Source organism: Saccostrea echinata, unplaced genomic scaffold, assembly GCF_033153115.1.
Source record: "Saccostrea echinata isolate AGI-Se365-2 ecotype Australia unplaced genomic scaffold, CSIRO_AGI_Sech_v1 ptg000014l, whole genome shotgun sequence".
Taxonomy (NCBI): Eukaryota; Metazoa; Mollusca; class Bivalvia; order Ostreida; family Ostreidae; genus Saccostrea; species Saccostrea echinata.
The window spans coordinates 12,368,826-12,388,113 of NW_026889763.1; the positions used below are offsets into that span (position 1 = coordinate 12,368,826).

Sequence of the window (19,288 nt, forward strand, 5' to 3'; positions counted from 1 at the left end):
GACTTATAGCATGTTTCTAAATTATTTGAAATTAAAATAGCATTACGTCCCTTATGACCAAAATTTATATATTCTGTGTTTTTACTGTGGATATATCGCGGTAATTAACCAATTATTGACTCAAATGAAATCCCCTGAATTAAAAATCTAAGTTAATTAGATAGCGATCACGTCACCCTGTGACGTCAAAGGCGACCATGGCTGATCGGCTCTTCATTAATCTTACTAAAAATATACGCGATACAACCTGAATTTTCTGCGTTGTGGACGACCAAATCACTTATTTTATCGATCTAAAATTGAATATTCAACGTTATATGTTAGAATTGTCAGCGAGAAAAAAAATGTTAAAAATCTGTTAACATTGTAAAAGTAGCAGCGACGATAGCGAGGGAGACGCAGCGAAGACGAAGAAACTCGCCATAACAATGCAATTTGATTTGTCATCTTATCACATGTATTAACTTATTTGATTCACAAATTAAACATTATATAACTTTGTTATTCTTCGTTTTGTATATATTATCAATTTATGCAAGTCTTCATATGTTTTTAAAGGAAAATAATTTCCCAATCACGAAACATTGCCGTAATTAGAGCGACAGGTTCTAAATGTTTTGAATAAAAAATTAAAATATCTTAAAAGCCTTATACCTTTGAACTAATTAATGTTTCTATAGTAATTGAAAAGCATATGAGGAATTATTTTTTTCAGCATTTTTCGTAATTTAGCTGCATTTGTTATTGATAACTCCGTTAATAGTGTGCATATTACCGAATTGTCGCCTACATGTATGACGTCAGAGCAGTATTTCGCCTAAATCCGACTGAAATATGCATAATGCCGTATTTGGATTTTAACTCTCAATATCTCTTTAATATGCTTTCAACAACGTTTATTGTATTCATTATTTTAATAAATAAGGTTATACATAAAAAATTTCATAAAATTACGATTTTTGAAAGATCATGCGATAAGTCCTTTAAGACTTAATATAGATTTTAAAGGGGAAGTGACTACCAAGAGTTTGGAACTTGTGTCCAACTACTTAGACATTTTTTCAATAAAATTCCGCCAAAACAAAACAAGGATTCTAGCCAGATAGCATGACTACGTTTGCCAAACGTTGGCTAATGGTTGGTCCGTTGGCTGTTGGTGGTGCTGGGTATACAACGTTGGCCCAACACTGGGTCAATGTCAACATAACACTGTCTGGAGACGAGGTTAGTTGGGACTATAACGTTGGACCAATGTCACAAAGAAGTCGTTGAGAATACAACGCCGATTGTTGGCCTAACATCGGTATCAAAAATATCTATATTTTGATTCAGTTTGTTGAGTATACAACATTGGCCAAACATTGGTATGATATCAGAATTTCGTGTGAAAAGTCAGTTAATTTGGCCAAAGAAAAAGACAATGTTATATAAAATGATCAAAAGATGAACATACGGTTTTTTGGTGTACGTGTATATTTTAGAAATGGTTATGTTGTAGATGTATCAGTCTATTTTATTTGAAATATGTCTACTAATTATACATATACTTAATTAAATCTTTATGAGAACACATCTATATAATTAATTAATGTTCAATTATGCATAAATGAAAATTAAACTTGCGAATCAAAAGGATGAACTCATACACGCACACTAAAGACTTTATGTTGGATTTATGAGGCGTATCCTAAAATAAAAGGGAACTTTTTTGTGACAATGCAATTTTCACAGCGTGAGCTAGGCTAGCTAGTTTCTATGGTAATCGTGTCATTTTTACACTTTTAGCATTCTTATTTCCTAAGTTTGATATAGAAGATTCAAATGGTTCTGAGAAAAGGAAACATAAATTTTTATATATGTGTTTTAATGTGGATCTGTACAGAGAAATGTAAATAGAAATTAACTGTTTAAGCTAAATAAAGTCTTATCTTTTTCTAATAGTTTGCCTTAGTGTTACGTAACAAATAGATCAGTGAGCCTGAAATAAAACATACCACAGATTCTGACACATCTGTTTCATATTTGGATATTTTACTAGAAAAAGACATTAATGGTAACCTACGAAGGTCGTTCCATAAATAATGCAAAATGTCATCTAAAAATAGGTAAAGCATGTAAAGCAGATTCTTAATACTTTCCATCCCTAAAAGCATTCCCTGTTAATATTTTCACATGTCTAAAGTCTTTGTACACATGACCAGATAACCTCAGCATACTCATCTTTAGGGATGCCCTAAAGACACTGATGAATAGCAATTTCCATGATATACCTGAAATTGCAAAATATTCCTTTGATTACTTTCATATGTTTTTGGAAGAAAAAGATTTCACAATTGCTGATATCTAGCTAATATGGGGGATGCCCAAACTCTGTAAACTTTCCTTTCTTCAAAATTTGTTTTATTTCTCTATGCTTATTTGCAGCAGCGTTTTCAGGTGCAGAAAAATACTCCGGGGACCAGAATTTGGGCTTGCTTTGCAGGAAATCTGCTTAACTTTCCTGAGTGAAATTTTTACATAAAATTTACCACTGATAATCCTTCCTTTGGCGGTATTACATGTTTTATCGGACCTTTTGAATAAAAAGAAAAATAATAAAACATATTTCGAACCCTTGCTTCTCTTTGCAATAATAGGACGACAGCTTTCTCCTTTATTCCACATTTTATTCTTAATCCTCCTTTACGGCTATAAAAAAGTACATCCATGTTTCGTTATCCATCACTCAAGGTTATCAAATCTTCTTTTTTGTAAACATGTTTATTTTTAAATAGACCATTGGCACATTTAACGTTTGTTTTCTCTTAGGCATTTGTAAAGAAATAAGGCACCCATCTGATAGAATTATTGGTAGATTTATTTTATTTGTCAGAACTCTATAAACTGTTTTGACGCTGAAATGTTTCTTGTTTTAGTAATCTACGGAAAATTGGCATTTTCAGATATCATGTTGCTCACGGCATCGATATTTTTTGGTGCCCCTACAGATTTCGATCGACCAGTTTGACTGCAATCTTTAAATTGTACTTTTTTCTTTTAAATTTCCAAATCCTTCTGAAAACTATACAGCGTGAAAGACTAGTCTTTCTACATATCAAAATCATATCTTTAAAATGGTTTATTCAGCTATTTATGTAATGAAGCACAGTTTTCATATACGCCCTCATTTTCATCTTCTTGCTAGAGATCATTATTTAACAGTTTTCAGCTCAGTGTAGTGACCATGCTTACTTTAAAAGTTTTAAATTCCTTTGCAACAACAATAGGAAAAATCATGGGGTTTTCTGTGATTAGAAATTCTTAAATAGAACTTTTCAACTGTTAAAAAATAAAATTAAATACTTCTACATTTATTATGATAAACTGTATGTTGCATTACTTATGGAATGACCCTCGTAACAACAAAACTTTATGACAAACGTGATGACTTCAATTTTTCAATCGTCAACTTCCCTTACTTACTAGTATATGGCAATATACCTTCATCACCTGCATATGGGGTTTTTGTCTCCCAGTTGATTCGATACACAAAAGGATGTTCTACGTAAGAACAAATTGTAAAACGAGGCAAACAATTGACAAACAGTTGATGAAACGTGGATACCAACAGTCTCGTTTAAAGTTATCATTTTATAGTCGATACAAATACAATCTATCATTAAGTCAAATGCTGAATGACATTTTTCATACTAATTGTTAGGCCAATATTTACACACTGAAATGTCTACGGATTTTTCCGGGTTTTTTCCGGTTATGACAAGGAGTACACGGCGGTTTGGACCGGTCGGCAGAGGATGCTCACTCTTTCATAGCACCTGATCCTACCTCTGATGTTTCTGAAGGTCCGTTTTTGCTCTGCTCCCTATTTGTACTGTTTTAATGGACTTTAAGCTTGAATACTGTTCGTTATCTCCATATTTCTTAAACACTTCTATCTAGTGTTTCTCCTATATGAGCTCTGCGAAGTCATTTTTGATGTAAATTCATTTCAAATCATATCTGAAAGGTAAGATCATTAAACAGCCAAAACTATACCAGAAAATTTATGAGGATGACTACATTAGCAAAACCTTTTCTTAATCAAATAATTATTCTTAATGGGTCAGAGATTAAAATTGAAAGGTGTGGATAAATCTAAATAATTATTTAGTATGCATTTCTTTGGTTATGAAATGTTCACTCTCAAAATTGATAAATGCAATGTTTAGAATCAAGTGCCCTTCTTGTAAAAAAACATTATATTATTGTTTTCAGGGTTCAGATTACAACATATACATTTCAGTGGGTCAAGATTAATAATGAATTTAAAAAGGATGCAATTTAAATAGCATATCCTTTCTCCATTTATCTTTTGAGACAATTTTTTGCTTGATAACAAGATTTTTTCCCCTACCTTTAAGGTGTGATCAAAGGTGACGTATTTGTAAGAATTATATTAGAACGAATGAGATAATTTAATGTTTAAGCTCTTTTGTTACTCATTCATAGAAAAAAATGCTTATGTTTTTTTGTGAGATTAATGAAAAAATAGAACGTAGATATAAACACTGCTTTTACGGAGGAGTTCTTAATGTATAGACCTCAACAGTTACATGTATCTCCCTCGTTATTATTCATCTTTGTACATGAATTACTACGTGTGTTTATTATCGGCTAATTTCTAAGATCCCGCATCTATTTAGGATAGTTAAAATCACTAATGCTACCATTACTCACTCTCAAAATGGAAATAAAATTAGAAAGCAGTGAAACATGAACGGGTAAATGTACTTTCGCTTTTTACAATTTACCTTTTTCAACCCAGCCTGAAGGTCCTTTGGTACATATTTCTCCCAACCTTCCGTTTTCGTCAGGTAAGCAATGATATACTTCATTTGGATTAGAACAATTAAAGTTCTTCTCACGAGTTTTCCATCCCCTAACATCCCTTGGACATGATTTAGTTACCAAAAACATGGTATCGGTTGTCTCAATTACTACTCAGCCATTAGATATTCATCATTCACGGAAATTATCGTGTAGTTAATGAATATCAATTTTACCTGAGTTAGATTATTTATAGCATAAAGTGTTATCGATTGTGCATGTTCAACATATAGTGTTTCTTAAGAAAAGACATTTTAGGTTATCATCGGCACCTGAATTTTTATCAACAAGTACCAAACAAATCTATCCCTATAATAAAAAATCCTATTCCTTCTACATGTAAATATAAAAACATACCTGGTAAGGTGTGCAACCACAGGACAACAAACCATCTTTAAGTATTCGCTTAAAGACGGCTTAAAGGCGGGTTAAAAGAAACTTAAAGAAATTATTTTCTTTAAGCTGCAGCTTAAGGTGCTTTATATCTAAACTTCTTTAAGCCACCATTTAGTCATCTTTAAATGGACATAGACACAGATTAGAAGTCAATATTTTCTAAAATTTTCTGTATTATATCATAATATATCTTGCTAAAGCATTTCACAAGGAAATATAATAAAAAACTAATTTTATCTGGATGTTATTGAAACCACAAATTTCGGGAGGCGTTTAATTGATTGACACATCCTTGCACTTTCACAGAGTAAACTTTATCCTTAATACTTAAGAAAAGTAGAAATTTTGTTGTGTAATAATGAAAAAAATATTAAAGATATAATCCAGAAAATTCAGAGTAGAAATGTGAGAAAGCAAAACCAACTCACCAGTATTGTTAGTCCATGGAGAGTGATGTATGCAGAGTTTAACAAATTGAACACACCCGGTGGAACGTAAATTGTTTTGTTGATAGGGCACGAGCTCTGTTATTTGTAATGCATATTATTATTTCATTTAATAATTATTAATCTATTTAATAAAATTGTAACGGCAATAGGTAATAAAGGGAAGGGGACAGGGCGTTCCGAGAGGACCCGAGAGGAGTTCGTAAGACCCCATGTTCCCAGGTATGCCGAATGGGCTGATCACGTGACATATCCAGGATATATATAAGGCCTCCGAGATTCAATTGAGTTAGTTACTGATACAGTTACTGACAGAGTTAGTCACGAATAGGGTCGCAGATAAGCAGCAGAAGGAGACGGCCAGCGTAAAGATATCGGTAAGTCTGTTCGTAAGTCAAAATTGCTATGCGATTTGCTGAACAGTATTTTACCTGTGCAACTGTCTACGTGAGCGTTGCATGCAATCTTTATCTATTAACTAGAAGTAACCGGTCGCTTCTAATAGAAGTGACGTACCGGCGCTTTGGTTGCTTCTGTGGGCGCTTCGGGAAGTCGCTCCAGAGTTAGAAGCCCCATTGATTAGGAGGCAGTTGATTAAATTATTTTGTTTATTTGCGTGCTAGGGAAGCACCCGATATATGTAAATATTGTAAATAAGTTCCTATCAAACAATGAAATACCTCAGCAAGTTATCTGAGGGGGCCCTAGACCCAGAGGAAAATCATATACGTGTTAGGCAAACACGTTACAAGATGTATATTATATTTTATTTAATAAAGACATGTACTGTATTCTGAACTTATGTAGTTCCTCAAATGTATTCATACGTCTTGATCAGGTTTGACGTGTGTTGTGAAAATATGAGTATCTCAGATGTCCAATGCAATTGAAAGAGAAAATATACAATAAATGTAAATATTTTGTATTAAATTAAATTTGAAACAACGATACCTTATTTATAAATTAATTTTCAGAAGAACAGCCGATCAGATTAAAGTTCACATACGACAGATTTACACACAGTAAGAAGCAGGGTAAATAAACAGTAGCAGACTGGTTCGCTAATAGCCCTTTTTTAAATTAGCTATGTACCCTCGAGTCCCTGGTCAACTAACAATACTATACAAACAAGACGAGTGATATATTTCGGTGAACAATTATTTTTACAAAGGAAGTAGATAACAAATGAAAGAATACGATTAAAAGCAATGAGACAATTATTTTAATACCCATCATGATATAAAAAGAATTAAAGCTAAAGACGATGTGTTTAAAAAATATTTTATAAAACTGAAGTGTTACGAAAAAATTGTTATATAGCACACAAGAACCTTAAATATCCGCGGCATATTTATGAAACTATTATAATCTTAAAGATGGCTTAAAAGCAGGTTAAAGGAGTGTATACATTAAGCACCTATAAGTCAGGCTTAATGGTAGCTTAATATTGACGTGACTTAAAGACTGTCTAGAACTTTACTTTAAGCACCTTTAATCCACATTTAAGCCACCTCTAAGCTACCTTAAAGATTCCATTAAGGGGTTTGAGATGCCTTAATGGTAGCTTAATCTTTGTGTATAAATGACTTGAAGATAGTTTAAGGGTATTTAAAGGTGACTTAATCATTCATAAAGCACCTATATGTCAAGCTTAAAGGAGGTGTTTCATCTTATGAACATCATTTGACCCCCTCAATTAACCATATAAATCGGATATGCCTATCAGTTTGCATGTAGCTATTGGTTTAAATCAGCTGAGGTCACGATTATGGAAGTCGTACAGATATTACTTGGATATACAATCTTAAATGGTTAAAATTATAAATGAAAATAAATCAAATAAATTTAAAACATGCAAAATTCATTTTTGTTAGATTTTTTTTTTTTTTTTTTTTTTTTTTTTTTACGGTGATGTGGTATCTTTATTAGCATATAGGTTCGACAAGCAAGTAATAAGCCACATCTGTTGTAGGACTACTTCTTTATTACCCATGAATTTGCGTGACGTCAGCTGATGGATGTTGAGTCTTGGTGGAAGGATTAAAGTTGATAGGATAATAAATGCAGAAGAATTAAAAGGTTTGAAGGACGGTTAGTTAGAATTATCATATTTAAACCCACCGGTAGGCATATCCGATTCTATGCTTAATTGAAGCCCGAATCCAGGAAGGGGTCAATTGTGTATTTATAGAGAGGCGGTATGATTTTTTGATTCTAGGGCTTTATTCTTTACTTGTTCATGAAAAGAGACCTAAGGGCCTTAATGGTCACCTGAGTATTATACAACAATGATAAAGTGATAGATTGGGATCAACAAAATAATTACTTTATTAATCAGGTACAAATCTGAAAGTATATTTACTTACCTGTAGTTGCCCCTATTTGTCAATATCACCATACAGACTAAACAAAACAATAGTGCTTGAGCACTATTAGTTTTGTTTGTTTGTTGTTTGACGTCCCTCTCGAGAATTTTTCACTCATATGGAGACGCCTGCACCCCTTGCCGGTGGAGGGCTGCAAATTTAGACCTTTACTCGGCACTTAGGGCCATTGAGCAGTGAGGGATCATTTTCATGCCAGGCCCTACTGCGACACGGGACCTCGATTGATACGGTCTCATGCGTGGATTCGAACCCGCGACGTAAGGATCAGTTCCTTTCTCCGCGACTCCATAGCACTGCTCTTCGCGGGCGACGAGCACTATTAGTAAATTAACCCAACTCATTCCCTCTTAAATTGGCCTCTCTTGATTTATCTTTTATATAAAGTCTATCTGACCATTAAAGGCAATGGAAGTACTTTGTATTTCCTTTTTTAAAATCTTGTATTATAGGGTTATCAAACTTTTTAAATATTGGTGAATATTGGCACGAGTTGGCTGTTAAAATGGACGAGCTTGCGATTTTAAATTAAATAACTCAAAATTGATGAGAATTTTCACCTACAAATGACTTGCTCTTTTAAATTTTTATTGAGGCTAATAGGTACTAGATTATTAATAAAAAAAATTCAATTTTTTGTGAAAATGGACAATATTACCTAGATGTCACTACCCATCATATATATTGCTGTTGAGCGTTGGACCAAACATTTTTGATTTACAACGGTGCGTTCGAAATTGATGCTCGCATTCTGAATGTTTCGGGACATACTCGTGTATGCTCAGTGTTGAATAAAACGTCAAGATATTGAACGCTAAAAATATCTAGACTCTAAGTAGTTTTTTTTTTAAATTATAGACTATTTATAAGCTATTTAAAAAGATTTTCTTATTCAATTGACCTTTTAATTACACTGTTTACAATGATAAATCATCATAGATGAATAGCAAAGGGGAATAATTTCTCTCGGTAGAAAACAAATTAATTGAGCCCTGTATAGCACTAGAAGACTTGACCAAGTGTTTCAGAATTTCAAAAATCCGGTTAAATTACCCTCCTTTATTACAACTTTGTACTCTTATGCCTCCTAGATATCAGGGAGAAAAAGATTTTCAAAGAAATAATTCATTTTTACACTGATTTTACACTTAACACTGCACCGCACTAACACCAGAACCCGTGACTCAGGGGCCATGAAATTCACAATTTTAGATAAGACGCTCTTGCTTATCATAACCATGCTTTTTTGTATGCTTGCTAAATACCCAGGAATAACAGAGGAGAAGATTTTCAGAGAATTGGTTTACTTTTACTATTTTTGAAATCAATAGAACCCCGCCCTAACAACAAAACCCCTGACCCAGGGGCCATGAATTTCATAATTTTGGAAGACGCACCCTTGCTGATCACTTTTTTGTACTTAGGATGATTGTAATTAGCACTGAGCTCTCTACCATAATTGTGAGATTCATGGCTCCAGGGTCAGGGATTCTCGAGTTAGGACGGGGATCTAATGATCATATATTAGTGTAAGTATTTATGTATGTTTGTATGAATGTATGTGTGTATGTATGTATGTATGTATGTATGATATCTTTAAAAATCTTCTCTATCCTGCATTCAGATATTTGTAGATTTTGTTTAAATTCAAGCTTAATATCTTAATCAAGCATCTCTTTTGATTATATTTACTACTGTTGTTAAATTCAATAAAATTTAAAATATATAAAAGTACCGTATCTTTCATTTCCTCTTCTAGAAAGGAATATTTCCGTTTGCCTTCTGTACAGCACGGTACACTGCAGTCTATAATGATCCTTCAGAATCTGTTCTTCAGATAGATGTGTTGCAACCACTATTGAAATAACGCCCACTATTAAAATAATAATTTCAATAGTGGTTGACAGTGCATTTCAAAACCAAACAAGGTTGTAACCACTATTGAAATAACGACCACTATTGAAATAATTATTTCAATAGTGGTTGACAGTGCATTTCAAAACCAAACACAGGTTGAAACCACTATTGAAATAACGTTCACTATTGAAATAATTATTTCAATAATGGTTCAAAGTGCATTTCAAAACCAAACACAGGTTGCAATCACTAATGCAATAACATACACTATTGAAACAATAATTTCAGTAGAGGTTTTGAATGCAAAAATCATGCAAAAAATTGAAAAATCATTTCATTAGTGACCGTTTTTTCAATAGTAGTTGCATTGATACTACCGCTATCGAAATAATATCTACTATTGAAATGGTTTTTCAATAGTGGTTGCAACAATGCACCTACTATTGAATTAACGATCACTACTGAAATAATTATTTAAATAGTGGATATTATTTCAAAAGTGGTTTTATGCGTGTAACCACTATTGAAATAACAACCTCTAATGTTATAACACTTATACTTAGTTTTCCCAAATAGCTGATTTTATGTATTGAAGAGTAGAAACGTTGGATTTACTACCCATATTAGAAATGTATGCAAGCCCATGAATATACGCGAGAATTTACATCTATTCTATATCCTTTTGATTGAAAATAACCATTTTTTATCAGAAAGTTTGTACACATATGAGATATCACATAGATGTCTTCTTTCTTCTTTTTAATGTAGATATTCTAATTTTCAAAACTATCTGTATCTATCACCTTTAACTCTCCCTGATTAATAACAAAGATGAACCTCATGTAACAAAATTGCTTAAAATTAATAGATCAGTTAAACTGCAGATGTCCATGTATTAATAGTATTTCTAAACAGAAATTAAAACATAAAATTACAGATCATTTTTTAAACTCAATAAATCAATTTATTATGTTGGAAAACATATTGAAGAATTTATCCTTATATTTTCTTCCAATAGATTGGTTATTTCAATGAGTCTTGCAATGTGGTTTTCATATTGAAATCATTGTAAGCAACTATTGAAATAATTATTTTAATCACTATTGAAATCATTATTTCAATCACTATTGAAATCTTTATTTCAATAGTGAACATTATTTCAATAGTAGTTGCAACTTGGTTTAGGTTTTGAAATGCATTCGAAACCTATATTGAAATCATTGTTTCAATAGTGAATGTTATTTCATTAGTGGTTGCAACCTGTGTTTGGTTTTGAAATGTACTTTCAACCATTATTGAAATAATTATTTCAATAGTGAACGTTATTTCAATAGTGGTTACAACCTTGTTTGGTTTTGAAATGCACTGTCAACCACTATTGAAATAATTATTTCAATAGTGAACGTTATTTCAATAGTGGTTACAACCTTGTTTGGTTTTGAAATGCACTGTCAACCACTATTGAAATAATTATTTCAATAGTGGTCGTTATTTCAATAGTGGTTACAACCTTGTTTGGTTTTGAAATGCACTGTCAACCACTATTGAAATAATTATTTCAATAGTGGGCGTTATTTCAATAGTAGTTGCAACATAGCTGAATGTGTTCATTGCATGGCTCAAGCAAATGTGTTTTCTCCCGTCTGACAAACTTTCGCTTTTTGAAAGCAGATTTTTGTCACCCGCTTTCATTGAAAGTGGGGGATATAAATTTGGATCTGTCTGTCCGTCCGTCCGTCTGTCCATTCGACAGTCCGTTCATCTGTATTTCTGGTTGTCTGTAACACTTTCGTTTCCGGGCGATATCTCGAGAACCCTTTGAGCTTTCGCAATTTTGTATAGCAACTCCCTATGGCCTAAAGAAGAACCCTATTGATTCTGAGGTAAAAACGTCAAAGTTCAAGGTCGTAAATTCATACATTCTGTCTGTGTGTAACACTTTCGTTTCCGGGCGATATCTCAAGAAGCTTTTGAGGTTTTGCAATGAATTTTTACTCCATAACTCCCTATGGCCTCTCTCGCCCCTCTCAAAGTTCCCGCCCCGGTTTTTTTTTTATTGTATTAAAAGTCGCTTGGCACTACTTTTAGCATAGGGGCACATGGAGAGTTATTACATATAATATAGTTGTTGGCAGACTTTATGTACATCTATTAGAACTGTTAAGTAAAGGCTTAATTAGATACTATGTATTGTGTAAAATTTTGATAATATCGAACGTGAATATAAACATTATATGTGACCTAATGTTTGCATTTAATTTAAGGAATAATCAAGTTCCTCTTTGGTCTAGGGGTATGATTCTTGCTTAGCAAATGAGAGGTACCGGGTTCAAATCTTTAAATTTTTTGTTTAGGGGAGGGGGGTTTACTAAATGATAGTATTCAACATATTAAATGAAAAAGTTATGACGTCTGGCGTGTTCAAGCTTCTCATAAAATCTTTATTACAGTGTGATAAATATTCTATATAAAAAGAATCTTCTATAACACATATTAAAGAATAAGCACTCAAATCTTTTTATCCATATTGGCATTTTGTTATTTGCTTCAATATACATGTATACATTAAATAATTATGCAAATCCAGGGGGGTCCGACCCCCCCCCCCCCCACCCCAAGCACTGCACATGCTCTTTTTTACCTAAGCGCGGGGACACAAATTCTCTAAATTAGCTTGTTAAACTCTTACATAGATCTATGATGGTTTTGAAATTACTATGTGGGGACAAAGGTCATTCCATATTCTTAGAAAGGAACATAAACTTGTATCTTTCTGATTCAGTTCGCCTCCAATGTAAGCATAATTTTGAAGATGTCTTCTTTCGTTTGTCTGAAGGTAAAAGAAGAACTCTGGATTCTCTGTGGTTTGTTTAACTTCCAGGAAGAGCTACAACATTGTCTCTAGCATAGAGACACAAAACGTTTTATGGCATTCTCTTTCTTTGTATGTCAAACTATGCGATGGAGGTTTACAAACTCTAGCATGAACACATAGAATCAAAACATTAACATCTAAATATTTGCTATCGCTTACGTTTTCTTCTTCTCAATACCATGTAAAATGCAAAATGTTTTCCTATATTCACGCCTTGAAAAAGAATTCATTGTCTTTTTCATCTTGTGTTTCTTTGCCTCTGTGTGTGAGTCTGGTCTTCTATAAGCAAATATGTTGAGACTTGAACACGATATGCAGTTCTTCTATCTAGACAATTCTCTGCACGACTCTCGATATGCTACACGATTTGCCATAAAATTCAGTACAGCCACATGTATCGTTTCAAAATTTAGGCAATTTAATATACTCAGAGTTATCTTCATTTGATGGGTCAACAATAGCTGCAATAATGTAGCCCTCTCCTTTTTTTTTTTTTTTTTTTTTTTTTTTGGAGAGGGCTACAACTCCTTAGGGTCTCCGTAATGGTACAAGTGCGGGAGTGATTCACTACCACACAGATTTCGGCTCAAATTATCACTACGTGGGTATTTTATTAACATATCTTACCTGAACTCATAAAATGTAGTAATGCAAGACATGAATTGATCCAAAAATATACAGAACAATCCGTATATCGGTTATTTTTCGTGTATGTTAACATCACAACTTGAATTTATCCGCCATGTTTACTTGATCGATTTTATTTTGGGACAACCAATGAGAAATCGGGATCTAGGGGAGCGGTTTAAATTTATACCTCACATAGTTTTGGAGCTATTATAAAAATAAATTTTTGGACATCTTGACCTTTGGCAAAACCTTAATGTTTGTTATTCTTACATTTTGCATTTGAAATAATAATATCTTTTCCATCTCAAAGGAAAAATGAGTTTCTTTTTTAGCTAATGAATGTTTCTTTTATGCCAAGATGTACATGTATTTTAGTATACCAGATTGGTTTACAACTTTATTCTATTACCTCATAAGTTTCTTTTTTAATCAAATTGCATAGTGGTAAGCCAAACTCACTAAATCTTGTTTCAGCCTCACAAGTTTATTATTTTGTAAAGTAGGATGTTTTTTTACTATACTACTCAACATTATGCAATGTATTTAGAACTAATTGATTACACACATATATATATATATATATATATATATATATATATATATATATATATATATATATATATATATATATATATATATATATATATATATATATATATATATATATATATATATATAAAGCACTAAAAATGACCAACCACACGAACAATAATAATTGTCAAATTTTCGGGACAACCTGTCCCTTCCTCAGGACAAAGAAAAAAGTTAAGAAGTCATAAAAACAAAGGAAATAGAGAAGCAAAAACAACTAGCACTACTACTAAACTACCAAACACTAAATATTTACAATGTTACATGTTTAATTTGGAGTTTATAAACAGTTGTGAACAAAGAAATCCGGAGCGCTATGAATTGCGTCCGGTCTATCGGGTGTACTCTGGTGAAGTGTGATTTACATAATTGAACGAATTAATTATCGCTTTCGGTGCCAGACAAGGCTCCCGACAATTTGAGTAAGGAAGAGAGATCCGCCTTACAATCATTAAAGAATCGGGATGACATTGTAATCAAGAAAGCAGACAAAGGCTCTACAGTAGTAGTGCTTGATAAAGAGACATACATGGCGGAGGCCCATAGACAACTCTCAGACGAACGTTTCTATAAGAAACTGGACTCTGACCCCACTAAAGAATTCTCCACCGCCATCACCAAAACTCTTGACGAAATGTTTGAGAAAAACGAGATTGGTATCAACGTCTATGAGACACTCAATCCTATTGACTGTAGACCAGGACAATTTTATCTGCTTCCTAAGATACACAAAGAAGGTATGCCAGGTCGCCCTATAGTTAGCGCTATTGGACACCCCACGGAGAAAATTTCTGAATACATCGATTTACATCTCCGTCCACACGTAGAGAATTTGCCATCCTATCTCAAGGACACCACGGACTACATTAACAAGACGCCCTCTACTGGCCTTCCAGATCATACCCTTCTCGTGACTATGGACGTCACATCTTTGTACACAAATATTCCGCACGATGAGAGTATCGAAGCATGTAGAGAAGTCTGGGATAGTAGATCCATACAAATTCCTTCTACCGAGTCCCTTGCCAAGCTCCTTGAACATGTTCTCAAGTATAACAACTTCATGTTTAATGCAGAACATTGCCTGCAGGTTAATGGCACTGCTATGGGTACGAAAATGGCACCATCTTATGCCAATATTTTCATGGGCAGACTGGAACGCAACTTGCTACTTCAAGCACCATTTAGGCCCCTTAGCTGGTTGCGTTTCATTGAAGATATAGAGATGAAGTGGGTGGAATGTCGCGAGAGCCTCGAGGCATTCATTTCGTTTGCCAACACCTTTCATCAGTCTATCAAATTTACAGTAGACGTATCTAATTCGAAAAACATATTCCTAGATACGACATCTACCCTGACTGATTGTGAAATCGAGTTCAGTCTCCACACGAAACCCACAAATTCCCATCTGTATCTTATGCCAACTAGCTGTCATCCCCCACACACATTTAAGGGTGTGCCTAAGGGTCTAGCCACCAGAATTCGGCGCATCTGTTCATCCCCTGCCTTATATCAAGAACAAAGCGGTCTCCTTAAGTCCCACTTATGCAAGAGAGGCTACAATGCCCGCACCGTACAAACTGCTATTGATGAGATGGCGGGACATGACAGGCAAAACCTATTACGCTACAAGGAAAAAGACAATAGCGGCAGGGTCCCTCTGGTAACCACATACCATCCCGTCCTTAAGAACCTCAGCGGTATCCTTCAAAAGAATCTGCCAATTCTCCACTCAAATAAACGAATGGCAGAGGTCTTTAAGGAGCCCCCATTGGCTGCATACAGGCACCCGAAGAACCTGAAGGACATGGTAGTAAGAACCAGATTGGACAATCCATTACCTAATGGGGGCTTTAAAACTTGCTCTGACAGAAGATGTCTTCTCTGTAAGTACAGCTCTGACACAGACAGTTTTAACAGCCCCGTTACAGGCCGCAGCTACAAAATACTAGGGAATTTGTCCTGTCAAACAGACAACTGCATTTATTCATCAGCTGCAAAGTTTGCTCCAAACAGTATGTTGGTGAAACAGGAGATCTCCGCAGGAGAGTCAATAATCACCGTTCTACCATTAGGACCAAAAAACTCAATGAACCCGTTGGGGAACATTTCAACCTTGAAGGTCACAAATGGGAGGACATGACAGTAGTGGTTATTGACCATAATCCAAGATGGACAGACGCGCAGAGAAAAGGCAAGGAAAAGTTCTGGATGCACAGGCTGAAGTCATTCCGCCCTAATGGAATTAACAAACTTAATGACTTCACCAGTATGAACGTGAACTAGACCCAATCCCGAATTGTAACAAACAAGTTCATTCTCTCTATATAGTGTAAACTTTACCGTTAATTCGTATTAGTAATCCTGGAACAACCTACCCAAATATTTACAGCTCACATTTTTGTTTATTTCTTTTTTCCGATTTCCTGATTTACAATATATACAAATTCATATTTCAAAATTGTCCTTCCATATTATCTTTCTTTAATTTCTTTTTATCATGTAGAGTTACGCTATTTTGAGAGAATAAGACAATGTACGATTTACTGTTGGCCGTAATTAATTAGCGATAATTAATTCGTTCAATTATGTAAATCACACTTCACCAGAGTACACCCGATAGACCGGACGCAATTCATAGCGCTCCGGATTTCTTTGTTCACAACTGTTTATAAACTCCAAATTAAACATGTAACATTGTAAATATTTAGTGTTTGGTAGTTTAGTAGTAGTGCTAGTTGTTTTTGCTTCTCTATTTCCTTTGTTTTTATGACTTCTTAACTTTTTTCTTTGTCCTGAGGAAGGGACAGGTTGTCCCGAAAATTTGACAATTATTATTGTTCGTGTGGTTGGTCATTTTTAGTGCTTTATATAAATTTCCCTCCGTGACCTTGTATCTACTTAGTAGATCCGACTCTTAGGATATACAGTGTTGTTGGTTTTTAGTGCTTTATATATATATATATATATTTATATATATAAAATAAAAACACTTTAAACACTTTTTAAAATATTTCAACCGTGTTACCGGCCTTCGTCAGTCGTGTTTATTTAAATGCATAGCAACTAACGTTAAACAACGTATTATCGCGTTAGCGCTTCATGATAAATATGCTGGCGTGAAGCGTTGTAATTCATGTACCTCATGAATTTTCAAAAATTAAATTCATTTCTTATATTTACATTATTTTTCTGATTAGTTGCCACAATTCAACTGTCATTTTTAAAGCAAAACAGTTTGCACTATAGTTTTGACGTCAAGTATGGTATTATGACGTAACAATGGAGATATTCATGCTCATCCATGGTAGTTCATGAGAAAATGAACAATACTCTAACTTGCAAAGAATCTTAAGGAAACATATTTGGAAATATATATATATATATATATATATATATATATATATATATATATATATATATATATATATATATATATATATATATATATATATATATATATATTAAGAAATGAATTTAATTTTTGAAGATTCATGAGGACATGAACTACGACGCTTCACGCCGGCATACTTCCTGAAGCGCGTTAGCGCTTCATGATAAATATGCAGGCGTGAAGCGTTGTAGTTCATGTACCTCATGAATTTTCAAAAATTAAATTCATTTTTTATATTTACATTATCTATCTGATGAATTACCACAAATTACGCCATTTAACTGTCATTTTTTAAAGCAAAACAGTTTGCACTATAGTTTTGACGTCAAGTACGGTATTGTGACGTTACAATGAAGATATTCAGGCTCATCCATGGTAGTTCATGAGAAAATGAACAGTCTTCTAATTTGCAAAGAATCTCAAGGAACTTAAGGAAAAATATTTGGAAATGTAAATAATTATATATATATATATATATATATATATATATATATATATATATATATATATATATATATATATATATATATATATATATATATATATATATATATATATATGTATGTATATATGTATATATGTATATATATATATATATATTCAGTCTTAAACAGGTCAATTTGGACCAAAATATACAATAAGTTTTGTATTTAATCACACATAATTTGGCTAATTTTAAAAGTTTGTGATTTGATATAATCAATTTCCCAATTCATGTCCCCAAATGACACAAATTGCAGCAGCTTGAATCTATGTGACGTTAAGAAAGTCCGGTGATGCGGAGTAGGGGAAATATCATTGTGGTTTCATACGAAATTAATTAGTACAAAATTTAATTGAACTACATAATCAATGTTGCACAAGTAAAAAGTTTATACAAGTATTTTACCTATTTATAATTAAGATATGCAGATTCTTACCGTTTGATTACACTACTGCCTAGTAATTAAAAACAGATCTTGCATTCTACACATGACGTCCCTAGCCTGGTACAAGTGAGGAAGAGGAGTGGATGCATTGGTTTGATAATTAAACAAATATATACTTAGATATGAAATCATGCTCATTTGTGAAGTCTCATAAATACCCTGAATAAAATTGTTAAGAACAAATGGGTATCTCAATTAGTTTGTTCAGAGTTTATAAAGGTGCACAGAGACAGAGACATAAAGAATATTACATAAACTCAAAAGCGCAAAGGCATACATGAAGATTATATGAAAACAAATACAAAATAGTAATTGCTTATATCATGTATACTTTTAAATGTGTTGGGACCTGATTCTAAAGTGTGATTTTTTTTTATTTATTACAGTTTTGGACCAAGGTGGAAATTTCTCTTTTTTGCATTTTTTTTCTATTACAGTAATTCTTTTTTAGTTGAAAGATAAAAGATAAAAGACATTTTACGTCAGGAAAAATCTAAAATATACAAATACTGCATTTGATACTATTAAGATGTCTCGGTCGGGTTTTAAAGCACTGCATGCAAATTTGTGTAAGCATTAAATCATACCGTTAATATTTTCGCTGTGTCGACCTGAAGTGATGGTGTGACGGTACCTATTGTCGTTACTGTCTGTCTCCCTCCGTGCATGTGTGTATGTTTGTTTGTCCGCAAAATTAGAACATCTTTTAAAATTGAACACAATGGTTCCTAGCATTTCAGGTTGAAGATGTAAAATTCTTTTAACATTTACCAATTTTTACGTCCAGAAACGTCTGGATGCATTTGTACAATTGTCATTTCTTTTTACACCAAACCTGACGATCATATCAGTCACATACCAGATAGTATTTAGTACGACATAATTTTGTTTTGATTTTCTTGTATGTTTACGGTTAGTTT

At 33.3% G+C, this 19,288-nt stretch overlaps 1 protein-coding gene across 1 annotated transcript in view; it reads right to left on the reverse strand.

Moving 5' to 3' along the window:
* LOC133186759 (uncharacterized) overlaps positions 1-19,288 on the reverse strand; it is a 217,682-nt gene that overhangs the window by 15,287 nt on the left and 183,107 nt on the right. The window lies entirely within an intron of this gene.